Genomic DNA, 15,538 nt, shown 5'->3' with positions numbered 1-15,538 from the left:
ATTTGCCACCATCCATGAGTCAGTATAGAGATAGAGTACTGGCCATTTTTCTCGTTCAGCAATGTCCAAGGCCAGCTGGATGGCTTTTACCTCTGCAAACTGGCTCGATTCACCTTCTCCTTCAGCAGTTTCTGCGACTTGGCGTATAGGACTCCATACCGCAGCCTTCCATCTCCGATGCTTTCCCACAAGGCGACAGGACCCATCAGTGAACAGGGCATATTGCTTCTCGTTTTCTGGTAGTTTGTTATACGGTGGGGCCTCCTCAGCACGTGTCACCTCCTCCTCTGGGGATATTCCAAAATCTTTGCCTTCTGGCCAGTTCGTGATCACCTCCAAGATTCCTGGGCGACTGGGGTTTCCTATTCGGGCCCGTTCTGTGATCAGTGCGACCCACTTACTCCACGTAGCATCGGTTGCATGATGTGTAGAGGGGACCTTCCCCTTGAACATCCAGCCCAGCACCGGCAGTCGGGGTGCCAGGAGGAGCTGTGCTTCAGTACCAACCACTTCCGAAGCAGCTCGAACCCCTTCATATGCTGCCAATATCTCCTTCCCAGTTGGAGTGTAGCGGGCCTCGGATCCTCTGTATCCCCGACTCCAAAACCCTAAGGGTCGACCTCAAGTCTCCCCTGGTGCTTTCTGCCAGAGGCTCCAGGTAGGGCCATTCTCCCCGGCTGCGGTGTAGAGCACATTCTTTACATCTTGTCCTGCCCGGACTGGCCCAAGGGCTACTGCACGGACTATCTCCCGTTTAATTTGTTCAAAGGCTTGTTGTTGCTCAGGGCCCCATTTGAAATCGTTCTTCTTCCGGGTCACTTGATAGAGAGGGCTTACGATCTGACTGTAATTTGGGATATGCATTCTCCAAAACGCCACCACGCCTAAGAAGGCTTGTGTTTCCTTTCTGCTAGTTGGTGGGGACATGGCTTTTATTTTATGATCACATCCATTGGGATCTGATGACGTCCATCTTGCCATTTTATTCCTAAGAACTGGATCTCCTGTGCAGGTCCCTTGACCTTACTTCGTTTTATGGCAAAGCCGGCCTTCAGAAGGATTTGGACTATTCTCTCCCCTTTCTCAAAAACTTCTTCTGCTGTGCTGCCCCACACGATGATGTCATCAATGTATTGCAGGTGTTTGGGAGCCTCACCCTGTTCCAGTGCGGTGTGGATCAGTCCATGGCAAATGGTAGGGCTGTGTTTCCACCCCTGGGGCAGTCGGTTCCAGGTGTACTGGACACCCCTCCAAGTGAAAGCAAACTGTGGCCTGCACTCTGCCGCCAAAGGGATGGAGAAGGCGGCATTAGCAATGTCAATTGTGGCGTACCACTTGGCTGCCTTTGATTCCAGTTCGTATTGAAGTTCCACCATGTCCGGCACGGCAGCACTCAGTGGCGGCGTGACTTCGTTCAGGCCATGGTAGTCTACTGTTAGTCTCCACTCTCCATTAGACTTTCGCACTGGCCATATGGGACTGTTAAAGGGTGAGCGAGTCTTGCTGATCACTCCTTGGCTCTCCAGTCGATGAATCAGCTCATGGATGGGGATCAGAGAGTCTCGGTTGATGCGATATTGCCGCCGGTGCACTGTTGTGGTAGCGATTGGTACTTGTTCTTTGGCCTTCAACAACCCCACAACAGAAGGATCCTACGAGAGACCGGGCAAGGTGGACAGCTGTTTAATTTCCTCCGTCTCCAGGGCAGCTATACCAAAAGCCCACGGGTACCCTTTTGGGTCCTTGAAATACCCTCTGCTGAGGTAGTCTATGACAAGGATGCACGGAGCCCCTGGGCCAGTCACAATGGGGTGCTTCTGCCACTCATTCCCGGTTAGGCTCACTTCGGCCTCCAATACAGTTAACTCTTGGGATCCCCCTGTCACTACCAGAAATACAAATGGGTTCTGCCCCTTTATAGCCTGATGGCATCAGGGTACACTGTGCACCAGTGTCTACGAGAGCCTTATACTCCTGTGGGTCTGATGTGCCAGGGCATCGAATCCACACAGTCCAGTAAACCCGGTTGTCCCTTTCCTCCACCTGGCTGGAGGCAGGGCCCCTCTAGTCCTGGTCATCATATTCACTATCCACTTCTTGTAAGTGTGAATCAGAAGTCCCTTTGTTAAGGTCGGAAGTGGAATCAGTCCTTCTACCCTGTCTGGGGAACTGCTCGCTGGAGACTGGGGCAGCAGTTTTCCTGGAAGAACCCCCTTTTGTGGTTGTTTTTCCTTGCAACTCATGTACGCGTGCCTGTAAGGCTGAGGCAGATTTTCCATCCCACTGCCTCATGTCCTCTCCGTGGTCACGCAGGTAAAAGCACAGGGTGCCCCGGGGTGTGTACCCACGATGTGTCCTCTCTTGAGCAGAGGGACGCTTGCTCCTAATGGCTGAGACACTGGCCCGTGCAGGTGGGGAGCAGGACATATCCTCTTTGAGTTGCTGGACCTCCTGAGACAGTTTCTCCACAGCAGAGACACAGGCCCGTAGGGAGGGAGAGAGACTTTCTTCATATTGCCGGAGTTGGCCAGCCAGTTCATCCACTGTTTGTTCCTCTCCATCTCTCCAAGTCATTATTGCCAATGAGTTGGCACGTGACGCTGGTGCCCTCCGTGCAAACTTCCGCCACATGGGTCGGGTGCATTTGACTTCGTCTGGGTCTTTGGATAACTGCTCGTTGTTCAGGTCATCATAAATCACCTCCAGCACGGCTAATTCCCTCAGGTACTGGATACCTCTCTCCATGGTGGTCCACTTGCCTGGGTGTCATATAACATCTTCCTTCAAGGGATACCTTTCCTTCACGCCTGAGAGGATTCGCCTCCAGAGGCTGAGGGCTTGTGCCCCTTGACCAATCGCTTTGTCAATGCCCCCTTCCCTAGAAAGGGATCCCAGCTGCTTGGCTTCCCTACCCTCTAATTCCAGGCTACTGGCCCCGTTATCCCAGCATCGGAGCAGCCAGGTGACAATGTGCTCGCCTGGACGACAACTGAAGTCTTTTCACATATCTTGCAGCTCACCCAGGGATAGGGATCGGGTGGTCACCATCTCATTTACGGGTTCTGCCTCCTCCTCCTCCTGTTCTCCTGATGGCCCTGGTTCATCTTCATCCCTTACTAGACGAGCTGATTTTCTTGTGCATTTTCTTTTTTGTATAGGGGCGACTGATACCGGCACGGGTTGGTTCTCTGTTGCAGGGGGCAGAGTAGCTGCCGTGCCTGCTGTGGCGGGTGGGGGGGCCGCTGTGCTTGCCGTGGGGGGTGCGGTAGAGACGCAGGGCCTGTTGCTTTGTCATCAGCTGCAGCGACCTTTTCTTCCCCTTGGGGGTTCTGAGTGGTGTTAAACAGGGCTCGGTAGGCGTGGGCCAGGCCCCAGCACATTGCAGTGATTTGTGTCTCCCTAGGATGGCCAGGGTGACAGCATACTTCTTCCAAATATTCTACTAATTTTTCAGCATTCTGCACTTGCTCAGGGGTGAAGTTCCAGAACACTGGGGGTGCCCACCGTCCCAGGCATTTGCCCATGCTATCCCACTCGCCCTGCCACTCATAACTATTCAGCCTTGGGGCAGATCTCTGGATGACATTCTTAAATTGCTTACTAACCTTGGATAAAACCACAACAATATTCCCAAGGAGTACCAATAGATGTACCTTAACTACCCAGGGATGTTCAAGGTACTGACAAGTTATTTTAACAAAGGAGACGACATCATAGAGGAAGGTAGTGAGGGTGCCATTCTCTACTTCCTCCATAAAAAATCTCTCAGAGGAAAAGGTATAATTGCTAACGGTCTCCATGAGGTGGTACCTGAAATATAGTAACAGCTTCATTACAAATCCCAAATACCAAATAACCCCCAATGCCAGCGTTTTAGTAACAAATCTCCCAGGCAAAACATCATTAATCACTGCAGAGCACAGCAGACTACAAAACCCAACTCCAATCTTTAACAGGTACAGTAAAAACAAGAGCATGGTGCAGAACAAATTAATATGTTACCAGATATAAATTCCTTAATATGCTCTAATTAATCTGTTGTTATCTCAACCCTTCGCTGCCCCATGTTGGGCGCCAAAAAGGACTGTCGTCAGCAAATAAACCACATGCAGCCACTCGCTCACCTCCCCCCCCCTCCTCCAGTGGGATGGGGGAGAGAACTGGGAGGGCACAAGTAGGAAAACTCCTGGGTTGAGATAAAAACAGTTTAATACTTGAAATAAAACGAAGTAGAACAGTAAGAATAACACTGAGAACAACAACAATAACAGAATATACAAAGCAGGCGATGCACAATGCAACTGCTCACCGACCGCCAACCACGTGTCACGAATGAGGGGGCGAGCCCCCCCACACACCCTGTTTTTATACTGAGCATGATGTCACATACCCCATTGGCCAGCTGGGTCCACCACCCTGGCTGTGCTCCCCCCAGTGCAAGCACCACCCAGCAACAGCCAAAGCATCAATGGGCCATCAACGCTCCTCTCATACCAAACCCAAAACACAGCACACCCCCAAGCTACTGGGAAGAAGGTTAACTCTGTCCCAGCTGGAACCAGGACACTCAGGCACCCCTGTTTTGCCTCCCAGTAGACGCCCACAACTATCAGAAGAGATAGATAACAGCACAGGTATTTATTTATTTCTGCATCTTGAGAAGACCAGCATTTTTACTGGTGGTGTGAGCTAGAAGCGGGAGGTGACAGGGTGAGTAAGGTCTCAATCAGGAGATGCAGCACACACCGGATCCATGAATACTTCATAAGGCTGGCACGTTCCCCTGTAAACTCATCCTCTCTTTATTATGAGCCACAGTAATTCAAGCTACCACGCTGTGCTTCCCAATCGCCGTTACTGAAAGTAAAATAGTGCTTTATTTTAGTCCTCTGTCTATGAGGATGTGAGGATAATTTATTTTTATGAAACACAAGCTGGGAATCAAAGGCTGGTGGTGAAGATCTGGTTTAGGTTTTGAAGTCAGTGGGAGGTTTGCCTGAGTTTCAGTGAAACCGAGGTGTCACTGGTTTTGTTCCCATGATGATAGAGACTCCTGTCATGGCTTCAGAGAAATAAAAATACACTGATAAGTGGTTCAGGAGAACTGTAAATGGCTCAGCTTCTTCATTGACATTATATGTCCTTTTTAAGGGTTATGGATATGGTTATATCTTTACGGGACACAAACTATAAATAAGAGCTCTGTTGTGGATCGGGTGTGAAAAGATTTAAGGTGACTGACTTGAATATTTGCTTTGGAAATTGCCCAAAGAGCAGGCAGTCACCTGGAAGATTTTCATTTTGACTGCTTCTGCTTTGTGTGTTATTTACTAGATAGCTAAGTTGCGCAGTGTTGAATTATTTGTCATACTTAAATAAGCTGAGATGTTACTTGTATTCTGAAGTTATTTTGAAAAGAATTGATGAATTGTATGCACCGTCATAACTGAGGAATATTGACTTAGGAGAGGTCAAGGCTGCCTTTGAGATAAATGCAAACCAGGTGGATGGCAATTGATAGCCGCTTAACATATGCCAACACCCTGGTGCTAAAGAGCTGGACAGACATGGAGGCACCAGCTGTGGATGGCTTGGCCAGCCAATTCCAGGACCAGAAAGAGAATCTCACTTCCTCCCTGTGGGCCTGTGACGATAACCTTTGAAAGATGATGCAGAGTGGCCTCACTGGGACATTGTCTGGCTTTTTCAGCACCCTTGGATGCAGCCGCTCTCGCCCCACGGACTGGTAAGGCTTGGCTTTGCTCCAGTAGCCCCTGATTTGATTCCCATCCACTGCTGACTGCTGTTCTCCTCCAGAGTCCTGCCTTGAGGCACAAAGGTCTGGGAAACCTTGTGATGAAAACTGAGATAAAGAGCGCACAGAATATCTCATCTCTGTCTATACCTACTCCTACTAAATTTAGCAGTGATCCCATGTTATAGTTGCTTCTTCTTTAACTGTTCCTGAAGGAGTAACAGCTCGTTATGGTGCCCTTGAATTCATTTTCAAGTTTCAGCTGAGTTTTGATATGGACCATTGCTGTGCTTGGAGGATGCTGTCCTTGAAGACCAGCTGTACTGAGCTCTGCTGCCCTTCAGTGCTGCTGACCATGAGATTCCCACTAAAACTCCCCAGAATAGGCCAAAGTCTGCTCCTCTGATGTCCAGCGCCTGCAGTCTTCTGTTTTCCTTGCTCAGTCTCCTCGAGAGCTGGGACCCCATTATTTCAGGGTCGCAACAGCCAAGGCTTACACCGACCTTGACATCCCTGGCCAGCTCTGCCTTGCTTGCAAGCATCAGATCCAGGTTTGCATTACCTTCTTTGGCCCATCTGGCAGCTGTGCTAGGAAGTTGTCCCAAAACACTTCAAGAAAGTGCCTGGGCTGTTTGCATGCTGCTGTTGTTCCCCTTCCAGAAAATGCCAGGGTCATTAAAGTCCCCAGTGAGACCCAGGCCTATACATCCAGAGACTTCCTTGGTGCGCTTAGAAAAGACTATGCCTGCTTCCTTACCCTGACTGCAGGTTATGTCACACCACGATGCCACGTTTACTGGCCTCTTCTCTGACCCTCACCCACAAGGGCTCACCCAAATTGTCACCCGCCCAATAGAGGAGCTCCATACATCCAAGCAGCTTCTTCGCTTTGAAGGAACCCCACTCTGGATCCTTCCAGCCAGTCTCTCCTGAAAAGCCTGTATCCATCCACTGCAGCACCCCAAGCTGTGTGACTTGTCCCACCATGCCGTGGCAGTTACTCCATCGATGTCAAAAAGCACAGGCTCCAGATCATCCTGGCTGTGCCCCTGGCTGAGGGCATCAGTGCACGTTTGGGCTGCAGCACCTCAGGCGTGGCTCCAGGCCAATTCTGCCTTGTTTTTGGGAAACCTGCTACGACGTGTCCAAGTCCCCGAGTGTGCAAAGGCTTTGCTTCAGAGCAGAGACATGACGGCGTGGTCAGCAGATGGAAACACAAAGATGAAATGGGACACCAAGAGAGTGAGCAAACCCTGCTGTCCCCAAGGACAGAGAGAAACAGGGCTGGGAAGTGCAGCCCTGGAAAGAAACGGGTTTGCTGTCAGTGGTGTCTCTGCTGCCCCTGCGGGTCTTTGGTGGAGGTGAAGCCCATCTCCAGGAGCGACAAGGTGCTGCTGACAGGGACACTGTGAAAATTGTTGGTCTGTTCCTTGACTGTATTTTCAAGTGGGTGAGTAAAGGATGGGGGAGAGAAAATAGCAGCAGTTTGAGAGCGTAGGCACATGAGTGGAGACCCCAGCGTGATGCGCCTTGTATTCCTGGACTGCCCTCTATCTACTGGACAGAGAAGGGACAGACCTTGCGGCACTGCAGTGGTAGCAACCAGTGGCTTGCACAAAGGCACCCAGTCTGTCTGCAGTGCTGTCTGGGGTGTCTGACACACTCTCGCTCTGAATGTGGATGGCTTTCCTGTGCTGTACCTGCCAGCCGCATGTAGGTTTTTGTGAACCTTGGCATCTCACGTAGAATTACAGGCCTGTATTTTGCCAGTAAATCAAGTAACTGTCCTGAATTTGATCAGGCCATGTGGGGATGTTCATGAGACCACCGTCATTCTAGTCAGTGGGGATCTAGTAAACCCAGCTGATGGGAAAGAGAGACAGAAACTCAGGTCTCGCTGTGGTACATGACACCATTTGATCAGAGGTATCCCTGCACAGGCTGCCCAAAAAATAACAGACAGGGACAGGTTCTGACGTCCTAAATGTGGGCATCTGCTGCCATTTCCGTTGGCCAAACAAATGCCCCACCAGCCTCCACAGATGCCCCCAGGTCATAGAATCATAGAATGATTTGGTTTGGAAGGGACCTTTAAGGACCATCTAGTCCAACCCCCCTGCCATGGGCAGGGACATCTTCCACTAGATCAGGTTGCTCAAAGCCCCATCCAGCCTGACCTTGATTGCTTCCAGAGATGGGGCATCCACAGCATCTCTGGGCAACCTCTTCCACCACTCAGAATTTAAGGAATCTCCTATTTTTATCTTTCTAATCTTTGCCAATTCATCTACCTTTTGATTCCAGTTTGTGGCTGGCTTATTATTTTTGGCGTGAGCTTTCACCCATCCCATCTTGAATGGAGTTTTCCCGGCTATATTTAATAATAGTTGCCAACCTTGAGTTCTCCAAACTGGAGATCTGTTTACTTCCCAGTTCGGGGCTTCCCGTTGACAAAGCCATTGTGTGGCACCTGCCCACACAGCGTAGGAGTCGACATAGATAACTTTTGCTCCATTTTGTGCTGCTAGAACAACTGCCCTTAATTCTCCTATTTGTGCACTACCTTCACCTTCTTCTATAATTTGCTTGCCAGTGTTGTGTTTAATGTTTAATGCAGCAGCCTTGTATTGCCATTTGCCATCTATTCTTCTTGCTGAGGCATCAGTAAACCAAATGTCTTCTGCTGGTGTTCCCTCGGTGAGGGGAGGTGCATTTAAAATTGGTGAGGGTTTAAAGGGTTGTTGCAACGCTAATGAGTCTGTGTTTATAGGCATCTGTAACTTGGGAGCTTTAGTATGTCCTTCGGTTAAATTCATTTCTTCTGTAATTCCTGTTAAGTAGGCATACCATTTTCTGACTGTGGGTTTTTGTGCAACTCCTTCTGGGGGAGCAGTCCCCTTTCGGATTGCTTCTAGTAAGTTAAATGGACCTCTGGTTTGAACAGGTTGTTCCTGGTGTACTTTCTCAGCTTGTCTCACTGCTCGGACTAAAGACAACAGTCCCTTTTCCCACTTGGAATACCTCTGTTCTGTCTCTTTCAATGCAGTTGAGCTGAACATCTAAGGTCTTTTCAGTCCATCAGGGCCAGTTTGGAACAGGTTACAATAAGTACCATGTTCAGCAAAACCCCATCCTGACCATAGGGTCGTGGGGTTGTACTGGTCCCAATGACTGATGCGGTTTTAATCCCTGTAGTAGAGATTTCACTACCTCTTCATGTTCTGGTTCCATTTCCATGGCTTTCCCTTTCATAAAAGTGAGTAGAGTGGGCAAGCAATGATAGAAAATCCAGGTGCATGTTTCCTCCAGCACCCTGAAGTACCCATAAGCTCTTGTAATTCTTTCCTCGACTGGGGCATCTGCAATTGTTCCATTTTACTTAGGGTGTCCGGTGGAATTGTTGCACCACCTGCAATCCACCAAGTACCTAAAAATCTTACCTCTTTACTTGGTCCCTGACATTTCTCAGGTGGGATTTCAACTTCTGCTTTATGTAGCGCTTGCCACACTGTTGCTGCGGCTTCCCCTGCCTCTTCAGGGGAATCTCCTCCAATTAGAATATCATCTATATAGTGGTACAGTTTCACATTCTGAGGAAGTGAGACGGTTTGTAAAAGTTCAGCAAGCGCAGCATGAGCAATGGTGGGTGAACGTTTATACCCCTGTGGGGTATTATATACTTTCCCAAGTAAAAGCAAATTTCTCTTTATCCTTTTGCTTGCAAGGGAACCGTAAAGAACATATCCTTTATATCTAGCGCTGCCATCCATGGGGGTGTGGCTGCTTGTAGTGTGGCTGTTAAAGGTGCAATATTGGGTCCTGCCGCCGTTAGTGGAGCTGTGTTGGCATTTAAGCACCGATAGTCAATTGTTAGATGCCACCTCCCATCCGGTTTTCCGACTGGCCAAACCGGTGAATTATAGGGGGAGTGGTTTCTGGAGATAATGTGCCACTTTTGCAAATCTGCTATTACTTCAGAGATTCCAGCTCGTGCAGCACCAGAAATGGGATACTGCGGCACGTTGGTAGTTTTTGAATCAGGGAGTGCAGGGGCTGCACGGAGTGCTACAGCATACATAAACGCGCTGTAAACCTTCCGCTTTGTATCAGGGTTAGGGTCGACATTTGAAGCAAAGGATCACAGGCTGCCTTCCGGCAGATGCCAGGTTCGGCCATTCAAAACATCAAAACCTAAAATATTCTCATTGTGATCTTTAACTGCAAAGTGAGTAGACAACATGTGCTTCTTGCCCGGGAGCCAAAAATTAACTTTTGCAGTTTGGCACATAACACTTGCTCCATTCACTCCAGTGATTTTAACTCTTTGTCCCCCAGGTTGTACATCCAGCTTCTCGGCATCTTGTTGTGTCAATATTGAAATTTGTGCTCCTGTATCTATTAGAAATTTTACCAATTGTTGTTGAGGGCCAACTGGAATTAAAATATATGGGCTATTGTCATTTTTCCATTGATAGGATTTCACTTGCTGGACAGGCAGGCCCGGTTGCCATCCTGGCATAACTTGTTTTTTGATCTCAAATTTTGGGGAAGGAAATTGAAATGCTGCTGTCACAGCACCTTACCCAGGCACTGTCACCACAGCGAATACATCATTATGAGCTGATTCTCTTACCGGTGGAAAACATAACAATTAAGCAATGTAACATGCTGAATCCTGCTAGTCTACTCCCTCTTCCTGGGGAAGAAACTCCACATCACAATGGTGTGGTAACAGCTTGTGAAGACAAAAAGACTTTAAAATATTTAACAGATGTACCATTTCCACATCCAGGTCTTGAACTACGTGTAGATGGGTCCACACATTATCTGAACGGTAACTCGGTTAGAGGTTATTCAGAAACTACTGAAAATAAAGTAGTAAGGGCTTCACCACTCAGTCTGAAGCTGAGTGCACAAGCAGCAGAATTGATTGCATTAACAAAGACTTTCCAGCTGTCCAAAGAAAAGACTGCAAATATTTGTACTGATTCTTGGTATGCATTTGAAGTATGCCACACCAGTGGACAGTTATGGAAGCAGCGTAGCTTTATAACTTCCAGTGAGAGTAAGTACTGAGCTGTTAAAAACTATACAATTGCCAAAGAAACTAGCTATTGTTCATCAGTGGGGTGGGTTGACCTTGCCTGGCTGCCAAGTTCCCACCAAGCCGCTACATCACTCCCCCTCCTCAGCAGGGCAGGGGGGAGAAATTAAGATGGAAAACTTGTGGGTTGAGCTAAAGGCAGTTTAATAAAGAAAAGCAAAGGCTGCATGTGGAAGCAACGGAAACAAAAAAAATATTCTCTACTTCCCATCAGCAGGCCATGTCCAGCACTTCCTGGGAAGCTGGGCCTCAGTATGCATAGCGGTTGTTTCAGTAGATAAATGCCTTAATAATGAATGCCCCCGTCCCCTTTCTCTTAGCTTTTAATGCTGAGCATGACGTCATATGGTACAGAAAATCCCTTTGGTTAGTTTGGGTCAGCTGTTCTGGCTGTGTCCCCTCCCAGCCTCTTGCCCACCCCCAGCCTACCGGCCTTTGAGGCAGGTGGCTGGAGAGACAGCCTTGCTGCTGTGCGAGCACTGCTCAGCAGCAGCCAAAACATTGCTGTGTTATTAACACCGTTCTAAACACAAAACCAAAGCACAGCACTATGAGAGCTGCTATGGGGAAAGTTAACGCCATCCCATCCAGAGCCTGTATCTGCACAGGTGCTTGCAATGGTTTCCGTATGTGTACATGTATTTGGTTAATGTATGTGCATGAGTAATTCTCTCGCTAGCTGAAATAGTATAAGCAACCCTATCTCTAATGGTATCTGTACCGCTGATGGTCTCGGTATCAGTTTGACTATCTGTAATGGTACCGCTGTCTCTGTACTGGTATTGGGATCTGTAATGGTATTGGTGATTGCATCTGTAATGGTAATTGTATCTGCATTGGTATGTGTAAGATTATCATATCTGCAAGAGGATCAGTATCTGCAACGGTATCTGCATCCGCAATGGCATTTGCAATGGCATCAACATCTGCAGTGCTATCTGCAGCTGTAATGGCATTTGTAATGGTAAGAGTATCTGCAATGGCCTCTGCATCTTCAGTGATGTCTGCATCTGCAATGGCATCTGCTTCTCCCATTGTACTTGCATCTGACTTTGCATCAGCAATGGTATCTGCAGCGGTTGCTGCAATGGAATCAGCATCTGAAATGGCATCTGATCTGCAGAGGTATTTGCTTTGGTACCTGCATTGGCAACATTATCAGGAATGGTAGGAGCATCTGCAAAGGTATAGGCAAAGGTTTCTGCAGTGGTATTTGAATCTGCAACCCCCTTTGCAATGGTGTCTGCATCTGGAATGGTATCTACATCTGGAATGGTATCTGCATCTGCTATGGCATCAGCAGCACTATCTGCATTATCAATAGCATCTCTCAAAAGCGTTACAGTCAATGGCTCAATGTCCAAGTGGAAGCCAGTAACGAATGATGTCCATCACGGGTCTGTGCTGGGACCAATACTATTTTATATCTTCATCAACGACATAGACAGTGGGATTGAGTGCACCCTCAGCAAGATTGCAGACGACACCAAGCTGAGTGGTGCAGTTGATTGGCTGGAGGGAAGGGATGCCCTCCAGAGGGACCTCAACAGTCTTGGGGGGTTGGTCCATGCAAACCTCATGAAGTTCAAGAAGGCCAAGTGCCCCTGGGTTGGGGCAATCCTCACTATCAGTACAGCATGGGGGATGAAGGGATTGAGAGCAGCCCTGCGAAGAAGGACTTGAGGATACTGGTGGATGAGAACTTGGACGTGAGCCGGCAATGTGTGCTCGCAGCCCAGAAGGCCAACCGTTTCCTGGGCTGCATCAAAAGAAGCATGGCCAGCAGGTCGAGGGAGGTGATTCTCTCCCTCTCCTCTGCTCTTGTGAGACCCCCCCTGGAGCACTGTGTCCAGCTCTGGAGCCCCCTGCACAGGAAAGACATGGACCTGTTGGAGTGGGTCCAGAGGAGGGCCACGGAAACGATCTGAGAGCTGGAATACCTCTCCTATGAAGAAAGGCTGAGAGAATTGGGGTTGTTCAGCCCGGAGAAGAGAAGGCTCTGGGGACACCTTATCACGGCCTTTCAATACTGTACTGGATTTGAGTGGGACAGAGTTAAATTTCTTCATAGTCGCTAGTGTGGGGATTTGTGTTTTGGATTTGCAATGAAAACAGTGTTGGTAACAGAGGGATTTTTTAGTTCTTGCTGAACAGTGCTTGCACACCATCAAGGCCTTTTCTGCTCCTCATACTGCCCCGCCAGCGAGTAGGCTGGGGATGCACAAGAATTTGGGAGGGGACACAGCTGGGACAGCTGACCCCAAATGACCAAAGGGGTATTCCATACCATACGATGTCATGCTCAGAAATAAAAGCTGGGGGAAGAAGAAAGGGAGGCACATTCAGAGTTATGGCATGTGTCTTCCCAAGTAGTTATTATGCATGGGGATAGTTAAACACCTGCCTGCCAATGGGAAGTAGTGAATGAAGCGTGCAGCTTTTACTTTAAGTATTAAAGTGTCTTTAACTCAACCCATTAGTTTTCTCACTTTTACCCTTCTGATTCTCTCCCCCGTCCCATTGTGGGGCGAGTGAGTGAATGGCTGTATGGTGCTTAGCTGCCCATCGGGGTTACACCATGACAAATACCTAAAGGGGGCTTATAAGAAAGATGGAGAGAGACTTTTTACCAGGGCTTGTAGTGATAGGACAAGGGGTAATGGCTGTAAACTATAAGAGGGAAGATTTAGATTTGACATCAGGAAGAGATTTTTTATGATCAGGGTGCTGAGACACTGGAACAGGTTGCCCAGAGAAGTTGTGGATGCCCCATTCCTGGAAGTGTTCAACGTCAGGTTGGACGGGGCGTTGAGCAACCTGAGCTAGTGGAAGAGGTCCCTGCTGTGGGCGGGGTTGCAACTAGATGATCTTTAAAGGTCTCTTCCAATGCAAACCATTCTGTGATTCCATGGTTCTGTGATTCCATGGCTTTATTACTTACTGTTTGGCTTTTTTTCCTAAATTCATACTCCCTTCTGCACAAACCAATTCATAAAATTAAAGAGGCCTTTGCAATACAGACGAGGGCAAAGGCTCTAGCAGGGAAGTGTAATATAGATGTATAAGCTGCAATTTTTGATGTTGAGCTGTCCTGACACCTCGTTCCATCAGCTTTACCATAATGGGTAAAGAGAGTCACAAGAAGTGCCACATGCTATACCACATGTGGCATTGTAACCCTTGGGTCAGATACCTGTAAGGACAGGAGGGAAATGAAGGAAGCCCTGTCTTGCTACTGCTACTCCCCAAAGCAGACTATTCCTCGTCCTGAAGGACTTTCTCAGGCAGTGGAGAGGCGTATGGGAGAGCTTCAGTGCCAGGAGGGGCGCGAGCAATCCCATGACTCTGTTCCAAGGTTTCTGCATCCTTCCTGGGAGAAACTGTAGTCAAACACAAGTCCTCTTTGCTGCCATCTCGCCCCTCTTACTCGTAGTGTAGACGGAGAACAGACTAGTCTCTTTCCTCCAATTTTCCAACACAATTTCAAATTCTGAGCTTCTCATCCAAACTGCTTTCAAACCTGCCCAGACTCATTCTGTAAAGAGCCCCCTCCATCCCTTCAGTCATTAATGAGACTGTCCAGAAGCACTGGATGCAAGTCAGGGCTCTGCAGAGCCCCACCAGAACACAGGCTTCTCTTTAGCCAACAAGTGCCCCCTCCTGTGTACACTGCGCTCAAGAAGAAGTCATTTAGGAGACACCTGAGTCCCTTGAGTCCCATAGAAGACATATAAAGGTCACAAGCACATGACTTGAATCTATGTTCTAAGAGGTGCTTTTTGTGTAAGAATCAACTCCTAAGAAATATTAGAATCAGTCTTTCTCTCTTTTTTTTTTTTTTTATTTTGTGGTTTCATTAAAAAAAAAGAAGCCAAAATTGTATAGAAATTGTTGCCTCTTCCTCTGTATGTCAACTAGAGTTTGCAAAAGTTAAACACAATCGTTGTTCCCTGTTACTCCACGTGAAGGCACCCTTACCCATAAGAGGAAGAGCAAGCATGGAGTGCAATGTGAAGCACCTCTTGGACAGAGCTAGTCTTGAAGAACTGCCTGAGCCGAGAAGCAGCTAGTTCAGTCGATAAAGGCCTGGAGGAGCAGTGGTACTCCTTTTGGAAATATGACAACATTGCCAGGAGGGCTGTGAGGATCCGCAGTTTCTCTTTGGTGTGACCAATGCCCTCATCCTCATCTCTGGACTCTGCCACAGAGACAAAGACACAGGAGATGATGCCAAGAAGCTATCCGCTGTTCAGAGAAGAAGCTACCTCTCTGTAACACTCAAGCAAAGGTCTCTGGTGAGTAGAAGTAGCAGAGCAAAGACTACTGAATGAGTAATAACACTGCCCATCTTGAGCAAAGCAGCCGTGCAGCCACGAGCCCAGGGTCTGCATTGAGTTGGGGTGTTCAAGGACTCTCATCTGGGTTGTTTCATGGCCAAAAAATAATGGTGTTAGTGATAACACCAACGACAAATGAGAATATAGACCTGCAGCCACAGAACTAAGAGCATTAGGGACAAGGGGACGTGGGTAGGGATCAAAGGGATGGGCCAGCTTCCACATGGGAGACACTAACCACACTTGAGCCCTCTTGCTTGGAAAGAGTCTAGACTGCCCATCAGTGCCGCTTGCACTCTGCTGCCCTGGAGACTCTCAGGTAACCCCCAGCCCCCTGGGAAA

The sequence above is a fragment of the Calonectris borealis genome, unplaced genomic scaffold, assembly GCF_964195595.1.
Source record: "Calonectris borealis unplaced genomic scaffold, bCalBor7.hap1.2 HAP1_SCAFFOLD_44, whole genome shotgun sequence".
Classification (NCBI taxonomy): Eukaryota; Metazoa; Chordata; class Aves; order Procellariiformes; family Procellariidae; genus Calonectris; species Calonectris borealis.
Note: the sequence above shows the minus strand (reverse complement) of the source record.